Source organism: Strix aluco, chromosome 15 (genome assembly GCF_031877795.1).
Source record: "Strix aluco isolate bStrAlu1 chromosome 15, bStrAlu1.hap1, whole genome shotgun sequence".
Lineage (NCBI taxonomy): Eukaryota > Metazoa > Chordata > Aves > Strigiformes > Strigidae > Strix > Strix aluco.
In genome coordinates, this window is record NC_133945.1 from 2,031,112 (window position 1) to 2,046,094 (window position 14,983).

Here is a 14,983-nt window from a genome sequence, read left to right on the forward strand (position 1 = left end):
GCAGAATCGCTTTTCTGCAGAAAACACTAACATTTGTTCAGAACGAAAGAAAGCACAGAGCCCCAGATTTTATGTTGTCCTGGAGAGCTTGCAGAGCACTGGGGAAAGGCAGGCAGAGAATTCCCTGCTAGCACCTTCTCTGTGCCTGGGAAGCAGAAGTGTTCACATTGCTTCGCAGAATCGCTTTTGTGCAGAAAACACTAACACTTGTTCAGAATGAAAGAAAGCACAGAGCCCCAGATTTGCTGTTGCCCTGGAGAGCTTGCAGAGCACTGGGGAAAGGCAGGCAGAGAATTCCCTGCTAGCACCTTCTCTGTGCCTGCGAAGCAGAAGTGTTCACATTGCTTCGCAGAATCGCTTTTCTGCAGAAAACACTAACACTTGTTCAGAACGAAAGAAAGCACAGAGCCCCAGATTTTATGTTGTCCTGGAGAGCTTGCAGAGCACTGGGGAAAGGCAGGCAGAGAATTCCCTGCTAGCACCTTCTCTGTGCCTGGGAAGCAGAAGTGTTCACATTGCTTTGCAGAATCGCTTTTGTGCAGAAAACACTAACACTTGTTCAGAATGAAAGAAAGCACAGAGCCCCAGATTTGCTGTTGCCCTGGAGAGCTTGCAGAGCACTGGGGAAAGGCAGGCAGAGAATTCCCTGCTAGCACCTTCTCTGTGTCTGGGAAGCAGAAGTGTTCACATTGCTTCGCAGAATCGCTTTTCTGCAGAAAACACTAACACTTGTTCAGAACGAAAGAAAGCACAGAGCCCCAGATTTTCTGTTGTCCTGGAGAGCTTGCAGAGCACTGGGGAAAGGCAGGCAGAGAATTCCCTGCTAGCACCTTCTCTGTGCCTGGGAAGCAGAAGTGTTCACATTGCTTCGCAGAATCGCTTTTGTGCAGAAAACACTAACACTTGTTCAGAATGAAAGAAAGCACAGAGCCCCAGATTTGCTGTTGCCCTGGAGAGCTTGCAGAGCACTGGGGAAAGGCAGGCAGAGAATTCCCTGCTAGCACCTTCTCTGTGTCTGGGAAGCAGAAGTGTTCACATTGCTTCGCAGAATCGCTTTTGTGGAGAAAACACTAACACCTGTTCAGAACGAAAGAAAGCACAGAGCCCCAGATTTTCTGTTCTCCTGGAGAGCTTGCAGAGCACTGGGGAAAGGCAGGCAGAGAATTCCCTGCTAGCACCTTCTCTGTGCCTGGGAAGCAGAAGTGTTCACATTGCTTCGCAGAATCGCTTTTGTGCAGAAAACAGTAACACTTGTTCAGAACAAAATAAAGAACAGAGCCCCAGATTTGCTGTTGTCCTGGAGAGCTTGCAGAGCACTGGGGAAAGGCAGGCAGAGAATTCCCTGCTAGCACCTTCTCTGTGCCTGGGAAGCAGAAGTGTTCACATTGCTTCGCAGAATCGCTTTTGTGCAGAAAACACTAACACTTGTTCAGAACAAAATAAAGCACAGAGCCCCAGATTCTATGTTGTCCTGGAGAGCTTGCAGAGCACTGGGGAAAGGCAGGCAGAGAATTCCCTGCTAGCACCTTCTCTGTGCCTGGGAAGCAGAAGTGTTCACATTGCTTCGCAGAATCGCTTTTGTGCAGAAAACACTAACACTTGTTCAGAACAAAAGAAAGAACAGAGACGCAGATTTGATGTTGTCCTGGAGAGCTTGCAGAGCACTGGGGAAAGGCAGGCAGAGAATTCCCTGCTAGCAACTTCTCTGTGTCTGGGAAGCAGAAGTGTTCACATTGCTTCGCAGAATCGCTTTTCTGCAGAAAACACTAACATTTGTTCAGAACGAAAGAAAGCACAGAGCCCCAGATTTTATGTTGTCCTGGAGAGCTTGCAGAGCACTGGGGAAAGGCAGGCAGAGAATTCCCTGCTAGCACCTTCTCTGTGCCTGGGAAGCAGAAGTGTTCACATTGCTTCGCAGAATCGCTTTTGTGCAGAAAACACTAACACTTGTTCAGAATGAAAGAAAGCACAGAGCCCCAGATTTGCTGTTGCCCTGGAGAGCTTGCAGAGCACTGGGGAAAGGCAGGCAGAGAATTCCCTGCTAGCACCTTCTCTGTGCCTGCGAAGCAGAAGTGTTCACATTGCTTCGCAGAATCGCTTTTCTGCAGAAAACACTAACACTTGTTCAGAACGAAAGAAAGCACAGAGCCCCAGATTTTATGTTGTCCTGGAGAGCTTGCAGAGCACTGGGGAAAGGCAGGCAGAGAATTCCCTGCTAGCACCTTCTCTGTGCCTGGGAAGCAGAAGTGTTCACATTGCTTTGCAGAATCGCTTTTGTGCAGAAAACACTAACACTTGTTCAGAATGAAAGAAAGCACAGAGCCCCAGATTTGCTGTTGCCCTGGAGAGCTTGCAGAGCACTGGGGAAAGGCAGGCAGAGAATTCCCTGCTAGCACCTTCTCTGTGCCTGGGAAGCAGAAGTGTTCACATTGCTTTGCAGAATCGCTTTTGTGCAGAAAACACTAACACTTGTTCAGAATGAAAGAAAGCACAGAGCCCCAGATTTGCTGTTGCCCTGGAGAGCTTGCAGAGCACTGGGGAAAGGCAGGCAGAGAATTCCCTGCTAGCACCTTCTCTGTGTCTGGGAAGCAGAAGTGTTCACATTGCTTCGCAGAATCGCTTTTCTGCAGAAAACACTAACACTTGTTCAGAACGAAAGAAAGCACAGAGCCCCAGATTTTCTGTTGTCCTGGAGAGCTTGCAGAGCACTGGGGAAAGGCAGGCAGAGAATTCCCTGCTAGCACCTTCTCTGTGCCTGGGAAGCAGAAGTGTTCACATTGCTTCGCAGAATCGCTTTTGTGCAGAAAACACTAACACTTGTTCAGAATGAAAGAAAGCACAGAGCCCCAGATTTGCTGTTGCCCTGGAGAGCTTGCAGAGCACTGGGGAAAGGCAGGCAGAGAATTCCCTGCTAGCACCTTCTCTGTGTCTGGGAAGCAGAAGTGTTCACATTGCTTCGCAGAATCGCTTTTCTGCAGAAAACACTAACACTTGTTCAGAACGAAAGAAAGCACAGAGCCCCAGATTTTCTGTTGTCCTGGAGAGCTTGCAGAGCACTGGGGAAAGGCAGGCAGAGAATTCCCTGCTAGCACCTTCTCTGTGCCTGGGAAGCAGAAGTGTTCACATTGCTTCGCAGAATCGCTTTTGTGCAGAAAACACTAACACTTGTTCAGAACAAAAGAAAGAACAGAGCCCCAGATATGCTGTTGTCCTGGAGAGCTTGCAGAGCACTGGGGAAAGGCAGGCAGAGAATTCCCTGCTAGCACCTTCTCTGTGCCTGGGAAGCAGAAGTGTTCACATTGCTTCGCAGAATCGCTTTTGTGCAGAAAACACTAACACTTGTTCAGAACAAAATAAAGCACAGAGCCCCAGATTTGATGTTGTCCTGGAGAGCTTGCAGAGCACTGGGGAAAGGCAGGCAGAGAATTCCCTGCTAGCACCTTCTCTGTGTCTGGGAAGCAGAAGTGTTCACATTGCTTCGCAGAATCGCTTTTGTGCAGAAAACACTAACACTTGTTCAGAACAAAAGAAAGCACAGAGCCCCAGATTTTCTGTTGCCCTGGAGAGCATGCAGAGCACTGGGGAAAGGCAGGCAGGGAATTCCCTGCTAGCACCTTCTCTGTGCCTGCGAAGCAGAAGTGTTCACATTGCTTCGCAGAATCGCTTTTCTGCAGAAAACACTAACACCTGTTCAGAACGAAAGAAAGCACAGAGCCCCAGATTTTCTGTTCTCCTGGAGAGCTTGCAGAGCACTGGGGAAAGGCAGGCAGAGAATTCCCTGCTAGCACCTTCTCTGTGCCTGGGAAGCAGAAGTGTTCACATTGCTTCGCAGAATCGCTTTTGTGCAGAAAACAGTAACACTTGTTCAGAACAAAAGAAAGTACAGAGCCCCAGATTTGCTGTTGTCCTGGAGAGCTTGCAGAGCACTGGGGAAAGGCAGGCAGAGAAGTCCCTGCTAGCACCTTCTCTGTGCCTGGGAAGCAGAAGTGTTCACATTGCTTCGCAGAATCGCTTTTGTGCAGAAAACACTAACACTTGTTCAGAACAAAATAAAGCACAGAGCCCCAGATTTGATGTTGTCCTGGAGAGCTTGCAGAGCACTGGGGAAAGGCAGGCAGAGAATTCCCTGCTAGCACCTTCTCTGTGCCTGGGAAGCAGAAGTGTTCACATTGCTTCGCAGAATCGCTTTTGTGCAGAAACAGTAACACTTGTTCAGAACAAAAGAAAGAACAGAGACGCAGATTTGATGTTGTCCTGGAGAGCTTGCAGAGCACTGGGGAAAGGCAGGCAGAGAATTCCCTGCTAGCAACTTCTCTGTGTCTGGGAAGCAGAAGTGTTCACATTGCTTCGCAGAATCGCTTTTCTGCAGAAAACACTAACACTTGTTCAGAACGAAAGAAAGCACAGAGCCCCAGATTTTCTGTTGTCCTGGAGAGCTTGCAGAGCACTGGGGAAAGGCAGGCAGAGAATTCCCTGCTAGCACCTTCTCTGTGCCTGGGAAGCAGAAGTGTTCACATTGCTTCGCAGAATTGCTTTTGTGCAGAAAACACTAACACCTGTTCAGAACGAAATAAAGCACAGAGCCCCAGATTTGCTGTTGTCCTGGAGAGCTTGCAGAGCACTGGGGAAAGGCAGGCAGAGAATTCCCTGCTAGCACCTTCTCTGTGCCTGGGAAGCAGAAGTGTTCACATTGCTTCGCAGAATCGCTTTTGTGCAGAAACAGTAACACTTGTTCAGAACAAAAGAAAGAACAGAGACGCAGATTTGCTGTTGTCCTGGAGAGCTTGCAGAGCACTGGGGAAAGGCAGGCAGAGAATTCCCTGCTAGCAACTTCTCTGTGTCTGGGAAGCAGAAGTGTTCACATTGCTTCGCAGAATCGCTTTTCTGCAGAAAACACTAACACTTGTTCAGAACGAAAGAAAGCACAGAGCCCCAGATTTTATGTTGTCCTGGAGAGCTTGCAGAGCACTGGGGAAAGGCAGGCAGAGAATTCCCTGCTAGCACCTTCTCTGGGCCTGGGAAGCAGAAGTGTTCACATTGCTTCGCAGAATCGCTTTTGTGCAGAAAACAGTAACACTTGTTCAGAATGAAAGAAAGCACAGAGCCCCAGATTTGATGTTGTCCTGGAGAGCTTGCAGAGCACTGGGGAAAGGCAGGCAGAGAATTCCCTGCTAGCACCTTCTCTGTGCCTGCGAAGCAGAAGTGTTCACATTGCTTCGCAGAATCGCTTTTCTGCAGAAAACAGTAACACTTGTTCAGAAGGAAAGAAAGCACAGAGCCCCAGATTTTATGTTGTCCTGGAGAGCTTGCAGAGCACTGGGGAAAGGCAGGCAGAGAATTTCCTGCTAGCACCTTCTCTGTGCCTGGGAAGCAGAAGTGTTCACATTCTTTCGCAGAGTCGCTTTTCTGCAGAAAACCATAACACTTGTTCAGAACAAAAGAAAGCACAGAGCCCCAGATTTGCTGTTGTCTTGGAGAGCTTGCAGAGCACTGGGGAAAGGCAGGCAGGGAATTCCCTGCTAGCACCTTCTCTGTGCCTGGGAAGCAGAAGTGTTCACATTGCTTCGCAGAATCGCTTTTGTGCAGAAACAGTAACACTTGTTCAGAACAAAAGAAAGAACAGAGACGCAGATTTGATGTTGTCCTGGAGAGCTTGCAGAGCACTGGGGAAAGGCAGGCAGAGAATTCCCTGCTAGCAACTTCTCTGTGTCTGGGAAGCAGAAGTGTTCACATTGCTTCGCAGAATCGCTTTTGTGCAGAAAACACTAACACTTGTTCAGAAGGAAAGAAAGCACAGAGCCCCAGATTCTATGTTGTCCTGGAGAGCTTGCAGAGCACTGGGGAAAGGCAGGCAGAGAATTCCCTGATAGCACCTTCTCTGTGCCTGGGAAGCAGAAGTGTTCACATTGCTTCGCAGAATCGCTTTTGTGCAGAAAACACTAACACTTGTTCAGAATGAAAGAAAGCACAGAGCCCCAGATTTGCTGTTGCCCTGGAGAGCTTGCAGAGCACTGGGGAAAGGCAGGCAGAGAATTCCCTGCTAGCACCTTCTCTGGGCCTGGGAAGCAGAAGTGTTCACATTGCTTCGCAGAATCGCTTTTGTGCAGAAACAGTAACACTTGTTCAGAATGAAAGAAAGCACAGAGCCCCAGATTTGATGTTGTCCTGGAGAGCTTGCAGAGCACTGGGGAAAGGCAGGCAGAGAATTCCCTGCTAGCACCTTCTCTGTGCCTGCGAAGCAGAAGTGTTCACATTGCTTCGCAGAATCGCTTTTCTGCAGAAAACACTAACACTTGTTCAGAACGAAAGAAAGCACAGAGCCCCAGATTTTATGTTGTCCTGGAGAGCTTGCAGAGCACTGGGGAAAGGCAGGCAGAGAATTCCCTGCTAGCACCTTCTCTGTGCCTGGGAAGCAGAAGTGTTCACATTGCTTCGCAGAATTGCTTTTGTGCAGAAAACACTAACACCTGTTCAGAACGAAATAAAGCACAGAGCCCCAGATTTGCTGTTGTCCTGGAGAGCTTGCAGAGCACTGGGGAAAGGCAGGCAGAGAATTCCCTGCTAGCACCTTCTCTGTGCCTGGGAAGCAGAAGTGTTCACATTGCTTCGCAGAATCGCTTTTGTGCAGAAACAGTAACACTTGTTCAGAACAAAAGAAAGAACAGAGACGCAGATTTGCTGTTGTCCTGGAGAGCTTGCAGAGCACTGGGGAAAGGCAGGCAGGGAATTCCCTGCTAGCACCTTCTCTGTGTCTGGGAAGCAGAAGTGTTCACATTGCTTCGCAGAATCGCTTTTGTGCAGAAAACAGTAACACCTGTTCAGAACGAAAGAAAGCACAGAGCCCCAGATTTTATGTTGTTCTGGAGAGCTTGCAGAGCACTGGGGAAAGGCAGGCAGAGAATTCCCTGCTAGCACCTTCTCTGTGCCTGGGAAGCAGAAGTGTTCACATTGCTTCGCAGAATCGCTTTTGTGCAGAAAACAGTAACACTTGTTCAGAACAAAAGAAAGAACAGAGCCCCAGATTTGCTGTTGTCCTGGAGAGCTTGCAGAGCAGTGGGGAAAGGCAGGCAGAGAATTCCCTGCTAGCACCTTCTCTGTGCCTGGGAAGCAGAAGTGTTCACATTGCTTCGCAGAATCGCTTTTCTGCAGAAAACACTAACACTTGTTCAGAACGAAAGAAAGCACAGAGCCCCAGATTTTATGTTGTCCTGGAGAGCTTGCAGAGCACTGGGGAAAGGCAGGCAGAGAATTCCCTGCTAGCACCTTCTCTGTGCCTGGGAAGCAGAAGTGTTCACATTGCTTCGCAGAATCGCTTTTGTGGAGAAAACACTAACACCTGTTCAGAACGAAAGAAAGCACAGAGCCCCAGATTTTCTGTTCTCCTGGAGAGCTTGCAGAGCACTGGGGAAAGGCAGGCAGAGAATTCCCTGCTAGCACCTTCTCTGTGCCTGGGAAGCAGAAGTGTTCACATTGCTTCGCAGAATCGCTTTTGTGCAGAAAACAGTAACACTTGTTCAGAACAAAATAAAGAACAGAGCCCCAGATTTGCTGTTGTCCTGGAGAGCTTGCAGAGCACTGGGGAAAGGCAGGCAGAGAATTCCCTGCTAGCACCTTCTCTGTGCCTGGGAAGCAGAAGTGTTCACATTGCTTCGCAGAATCGCTTTTGTGCAGAAAACACTAACACTTGTTCAGAACAAAATAAAGCACAGAGCCCCAGATTCTATGTTGTCCTGGAGAGCTTGCAGAGCACTGGGGAAAGGCAGGCAGAGAATTCCCTGCTAGCACCTTCTCTGTGCCTGGGAAGCAGAAGTGTTCACATTGCTTCGCAGAATCGCTTTTGTGCAGAAAACACTAACACTTGTTCAGAACAAAAGAAAGAACAGAGACGCAGATTTGATGTTGTCCTGGAGAGCTTGCAGAGCACTGGGGAAAGGCAGGCACAGAATTCCCTGCTAGCAACTTCTCTGTGTCTGGGAAGCAGAAGTGTTCACATTGCTTCGCAGAATCGCTTTTCTGCAGAAAACACTAACATTTGTTCAGAACGAAAGAAAGCACAGAGCCCCAGATTTTATGTTGTCCTGGAGAGCTTGCAGAGCACTGGGGAAAGGCAGGCAGAGAATTCCCTGCTAGCACCTTCTCTGTGCCTGGGAAGCAGAAGTGTTCACATTGCTTCGCAGAATCGCTTTTGTGCAGAAAACACTAACACTTGTTCAGAATGAAAGAAAGCACAGAGCCCCAGATTTGCTGTTGCCCTGGAGAGCTTGCAGAGCACTGGGGAAAGGCAGGCAGAGAATTCCCTGCTAGCACCTTCTCTGTGCCTGCGAAGCAGAAGTGTTCACATTGCTTCGCAGAATCGCTTTTCTGCAGAAAACACTAACACTTGTTCAGAACGAAAGAAAGCACAGAGCCCCAGATTTTATGTTGTCCTGGAGAGCTTGCAGAGCACTGGGGAAAGGCAGGCAGAGAATTCCCTGCTAGCACCTTCTCTGTGCCTGGGAAGCAGAAGTGTTCACATTGCTTTGCAGAATCGCTTTTGTGCAGAAAACACTAACACTTGTTCAGAATGAAAGAAAGCACAGAGCCCCAGATTTGCTGTTGCCCTGGAGAGCTTGCAGAGCACTGGGGAAAGGCAGGCAGAGAATTCCCTGCTAGCAACTTCTCTGTGTCTGGGAAGCAGAAGTGTTCACATTGCTTCGCAGAATCGCTTTTCTGCAGAAAACACTAACACTTGTTCAGAACGAAAGAAAGCACAGAGCCCCAGATTTTCTGTTGTCCTGGAGAGCTTGCAGAGCACTGGGGAAAGGCAGGCAGAGAATTCCCTGCTAGCACCTTCTCTGTGCCTGGGAAGCAGAAGTGTTCACATTGCTTCGCAGAATCGCTTTTGTGCAGAAAACACTAACACTTGTTCAGAATGAAAGAAAGCACAGAGCCCCAGATTTGCTGTTGCCCTGGAGAGCTTGCAGAGCACTGGGGAAAGGCAGGCAGAGAATTCCCTGCTAGCACCTTCTCTGTGTCTGGGAAGCAGAAGTGTTCACATTGCTTCGCAGAATCGCTTTTCTGCAGAAAACACTAACACTTGTTCAGAACGAAAGAAAGCACAGAGCCCCAGATTTTCTGTTGTCCTGGAGAGCTTGCAGAGCACTGGGGAAAGGCAGGCAGAGAATTCCCTGCTAGCACCTTCTCTGTGCCTGGGAAGCAGAAGTGTTCACATTGCTTCGCAGAATCGCTTTTGTGCAGAAAACACTAACACTTGTTCAGAACAAAAGAAAGAACAGAGCCCCAGATATGCTGTTGTCCTGGAGAGCTTGCAGAGCACTGGGGAAAGGCAGGCAGAGAATTCCCTGCTAGCACCTTCTCTGTGCCTGGGAAGCAGAAGTGTTCACATTGCTTCGCAGAATCGCTTTTGTGCAGAAAACACTAACACTTGTTCAGAACAAAATAAAGCACAGAGCCCCAGATTTGATGTTGTCCTGGAGAGCTTGCAGAGCACTGGGGAAAGGCAGGCAGAGAATTCCCTGCTAGCACCTTCTCTGTGTCTGGGAAGCAGAAGTGTTCACATTGCTTCGCAGAATCGCTTTTGTGCAGAAAACACTAACACTTGTTCAGAACAAAAGAAAGCACAGAGCCCCAGATTTTCTGTTGCCCTGGAGAGCATGCAGAGCACTGGGGAAAGGCAGGCAGGGAATTCCCTGCTAGCACCTTCTCTGTGCCTGCGAAGCAGAAGTGTTCACATTGCTTCGCAGAATCGCTTTTGTGCAGAAAACACTAACACCTGTTCAGAACGAAAGAAAGCACAGAGCCCCAGATTTTCTGTTCTCCTGGAGAGCTTGCAGAGCACTGGGGAAAGGCAGGCAGAGAATTCCCTGCTAGCACCTTCTCTGTGCCTGGGAAGCAGAAGTGTTCACATTGCTTCGCAGAATCGCTTTTGTGCAGAAAACAGTAACACTTGTTCAGAACAAAAGAAAGAACAGAGCCCCAGATTTGCTGTTGTCCTGGAGAGCTTGCAGAGCACTGGGGAAAGGCAGGCAGAGAAGTCCCTGCTAGCACCTTCTCTGTGCCTGGGAAGCAGAAGTGTTCACATTGCTTCGCAGAATCGCTTTTGTGCAGAAAACACTAACACTTGTTCAGAACAAAATAAAGCACAGAGCCCCAGATTTGATGTTGTCCTGGAGAGCTTGCAGAGCACTGGGGAAAGGCAGGCAGAGAATTCCCTGCTAGCACCTTCTCTGTGCCTGGGAAGCAGAAGTGTTCACATTGCTTCGCAGAATCGCTTTTGTGCAGAAACAGTAACACTTGTTCAGAACAAAAGAAAGAACAGAGACGCAGATTTGATGTTGTCCTGGAGAGCTTGCAGAGCACTGGGGAAAGGCAGGCAGAGAATTCCCTGCTAGCAACTTCTCTGTGTCTGGGAAGCAGAAGTGTTCACATTGCTTCGCAGAATCGCTTTTCTGCAGAAAACACTAACACTTGTTCAGAACAAAAGAAAGCACAGAGCCCCAGATTTTCTGTTGTCCTGGAGAGCTTGCAGAGCACTGGGGAAAGGCAGGCAGAGAATTCCCTGCTAGCACCTTCTCTGTGCCTGGGAAGCAGAAGTGTTCACATTGCTTCGCAGAATTGCTTTTGTGCAGAAAACACTAACACCTGTTCAGAACGAAATAAAGCACAGAGCCCCAGATTTGCTGTTGTCCTGGAGAGCTTGCAGAGCACTGGGGAAAGGCAGGCAGAGAATTCCCTGCTAGCACCTTCTCTGTGCCTGGGAAGCAGAAGTGTTCACATTGCTTCGCAGAATCGCTTTTGTGCAGAAACAGTAACACTTGTTCAGAACAAAAGAAAGAACAGAGACGCAGATTTGCTGTTGTCCTGGAGAGCTTGCAGAGCACTGGGGAAAGGCAGGCAGAGAATTCCCTGCTAGCACCTTCTCTGTGCCTGGGAAGCAGAAGTGTTCACATTGCTTCGCAGAATCGCTTTTCTGCAGAAAACACTAACACTTGTTCAGAACGAAAGAAAGCACAGAGCCCCAGATTTTATGTTGTCCTGGAGAGCTTGCAGAGCACTGGGGAAAGGCACGCAGAGAATTCCCTGCTAGCACCTTCTCTGGGCCTGGGAAGCAGAAGTGTTCACATTGCTTCGCAGAATCGCTTTTGTGCAGAAAACAGTAACACTTGTTCAGAATGAAAGAAAGCACAGAGCCCCAGATTTGATGTTGTCCTGGAGAGCTTGCAGAGCACTGGGGAAAGGCAGGCAGAGAATTCCCTGCTAGCACCTTCTCTGTGCCTGCGAAGCAGAAGTGTTCACATTGCTTCGCAGAATCGCTTTTCTGCAGAAAACAGTAACACTTGTTCAGAAGGAAAGAAAGCACAGAGCCCCAGATTTTATGTTGTCCTGGAGAGCTTGCAGAGCACTGGGGAAAGGCAGGCAGAGAATTTCCTGCTAGCACCTTCTCTGTGCCTGGGAAGCAGAAGTGTTCACATTCTTTCGCAGAGTCGCTTTTGTGCAGAAAACCATAACACTTGTTCAGAACAAAAGAAAGCACAGAGCCCCAGATTTGCTGTTGTCTTGGAGAGCTTGCAGAGCACTGGGGAAAGGCAGGCAGGGAATTCCCTGCTAGCACCTTCTCTGTGCCTGGGAAGCAGAAGTGTTCACATTGCTTCGCAGAATCGCTTTTGTGCAGAAACAGTAACACTTGTTCAGAACAAAAGAAAGAACAGAGACGCAGATTTGCTGTTGTCCTGGAGAGCTTGCAGAGCACTGGGGAAAGGCAGGCAGAGAATTCCCTGCTAGCAACTTCTCTGTGTCTGGGAAGCAGAAGTGTTCACATTGCTTCGCAGAATCGCTTTTGTGCAGAAAACACTAACACTTGTTCAGAACGAAAGAAAGCACAGAGCCCCAGATTTTCTGTTGTCCTGGAGAGCTTGCAGAGCACTGGGGAAAGGCAGGCAGAGAATTCCCTGCTAGCACCTTCTCTGTGCCTGGGAAGCAGAAGTGTTCACATTGCTTCGCAGAATCGCTTTTGTGCAGAAAACACTAACACTTGTTCAGAATGAAAGAAAGCACAGAGCCCCAGATTTGCTGTTGCCCTGGAGAGCTTGCAGAGCACTGGGGAAAGGCAGGCAGAGAATTCCCTGCTAGCACCTTCTCTGTGCCTGGGAAGCAGAAGTGTTCACATTGCTTCGCAGAATCGCTTTTGTGCAGAAAACAGTAACACTTGTTCAGAACAAAATAAAGCACCGAGCCCCAGATTTGAAGTTGCCGTCGAGAGCTTGCAGAGCACTGGGGAAAGGCAGGCAGAGAATTCCCTGCTAGCAACTTCTCTGTGTCTGGGAAGCAGAAGTGTTCACATTGCTTCGCAGAATCGCTTTTCTGCAGAAAACACTAACACTTGTTCAGAACGAAAGAAAGCACAGAGTCCCAGATTTTATGTTGTCCTGGAGAGCTTGCAGAGCACTGGGGAAAGGCAGGCAGAGAATTCCCTGCTAGCACCTTCTCTGTGCCTGCGAAGCAGAAGTGTTCACATTGCTTCGCAGAATCGCTTTTGTGCAGAAAACAGTAACACTTGTTCAGAACAAAAGAAAGAACAGAGCCCCAGATTTGCTGTTGTCCTGGAGAGCTTGCAGAGCACTGGGGAAAGGCAGGCAGAGAAGTCCCTGCTAGCACCTTCTCTGTGCCTGGGAAGCAGAAGTGTTCACATTGCTTCGCAGAATCGCTTTTGTGCAGAAAACACTAACACTTGTTCAGAACAAAATAAAGCACCGAGCCCCAGATTTGAAGTTGCCGTCGAGAGCTTGCAGAGCACTGGGGAAAGGCAGGCAGAGAATTCCCTGCTAGCACCTTCTCTGTGCCTGCGAAGCAGAAGTGTTCACATTGCTTCGCAGAATCGCTTTTGTGCAGAAAACACTAACACTTGTTCAGAACAAAAGAAAGCACAGAGCCCCAGATTTGCTGTTGTCGTGGAGAGCTTGCAGAGCACTGGGGAAAGGCAGGCAGAGAATTCCCTGCTAGCACCTTCTCTGTGCCTGGGAAGCAGAAGTGTTCACATTGCTTCGCAGAATCGCTTTTCTGTAGAAAACACTAACACTTCTTCAGAACAAAATAAAGCACAGAGCCCCAGATTTGATGTTGTCCTGGAGAGCTTGCAGAGCACTGGGGAAAGGCAGGCAGAGAATTCCCTGCTAGCACCTTCTCTGTGCCTGGGAAGCAGAAGTGTTCACATTGCTTCGCAGAATCGCTTTTGTGCAGAAAACCCTAACACTTGTTCAGAACGAAAGAAAGCACAGAGCCCCAGAACTGCTGTTGTCCTGGAGAGCTTGCAGAGCACTGGGGAAAGGCAGGCAGAGAATTCCCTGCTAGCACCTTCTCTGTGCCTGGGAAGCAGAAGTGTTCACATTGCTTCGCAGAATCGCTTTTGTGCAGAAAACACTAACACTTGTTCAGAATGAAAGAAAGCACAGAGCCCCAGATTTGCTGTTGCCCTGGAGAGCTTGCAGAGCACTGGGGAAAGGCAGGCAGAGAATTCCCTGCTAGCACCTTCTCTGTGTCTGGGAAGCAGAAGTGTTCACATTGCTTCGCAGAATCGCTTTTCTGCAGAAAACACTAACACTTGTTCAGAACGAAAGAAAGCACAGAGCCCCAGATTTTATGTTGTCCTGGAGAGCTTGCAGAGCACTGGGGAAAGGCAGGCAGAGAATTTCCTGCTAGCACCTTCTCTGTGCCTGGGAAGCAGAAGTGTTCACATTGCTTCGCAGAATCGCTTTTGTGCAGAAAACCCTAACACTTGTTCAGAACAAAAGAAAGCACAGAGCCCCAGATTTTCTGTTGCCCTGGAGAGCATGCACAGCACTGGGGAAAGGCAGGCAGGGAATTCCCTGCTAGCACCTTCTCTGTGCCTGCGAAGCAGAAGTGTTCACATTGCTTTGCAGAATCGCTTTTGTGCAGAAAACACTAACACCTGTTCAGAACGAAAGAAAGCACAGAGCCCCAGATTTGCTGTTGTCCTGGAGAGCTTGCAGAGCACTGGGGAAAGGCAGGCAGAGAATTCCCTGCTAGCACCTTCTCTGTGCCTGCGAAGCAGAAGTGTTCACATTGCTTCGCAGAATCGCTTTTGTGCAGAAAACAGTAACACTTGTTCAGAACAAAAGAAAGCACCGAGCCCCAGATTTGAAGTTGCCGTCGAGAGCTTGCAGAGCACTGGGGAAAGGCAGGCAGAGAATTCCCTGCTAGCACCTTCTCTGTGTCTGGGAAGCAGAAGTGTTCACATTGCTTCGCAGAATCGCTTTTGTGCAGAAAACAGTAACACTTGTTCAGAACAAAAGAAAGAACAGAGCCCCAGATTTGCTGTTGTCCTGGAGAGCTTGCAGAGCACTGGGGAAAGGCAGGCAGAGAATTCCCTACTAGCACCTTCTCTGTGCCTGGGAAGCAGAAGTGTTCACATTGCTTCGCAGAATCGCTTTTGTGCAGAAAACACTAACACTTGTTCAGAACGAAAGAAAGCACAGAGCCCCAGATTTGCTGTTGTCCTGGAGAGCTTGCAGAGCACTGGGGAAAGGCAGGCAGAGAATTCCCTGCTAGCACCTTCTCTGTGCCTGGGAAGCAGAAGTGTTCCCATTGCTTCGCAGAATCGCTTTTGTGCAAAAAACACTAAAAATTTTCAGAACGAAAGAAAGCACAGAGCCCCACATTTTATGTTGCCCTGGAGAGCATGCAGAGCACTGGGGAAAGGCAGGCAGGGAATTCCCTGCTAGCACCTTCTCTGTGTCTGGGAAGCAGAAGTGTTCACATTGCTTTGCAGAATCGCTTTTGTGGAGAAAACACTAACACCTGTTCAGAACGAAAGAAAGCACAGAGCCCCAGATTTTCTGTTCTCCTGGAGAGCTTGCAGAGCACTGGGGAAAGGCAGGCAGAGAATTCCCTGCTAGCACCTTCTCTGTGCCTGGGAAGCAGAAGTGTTCACATTGCTTCGCAGAATCGCTTTTGTGCAGAAAACAGT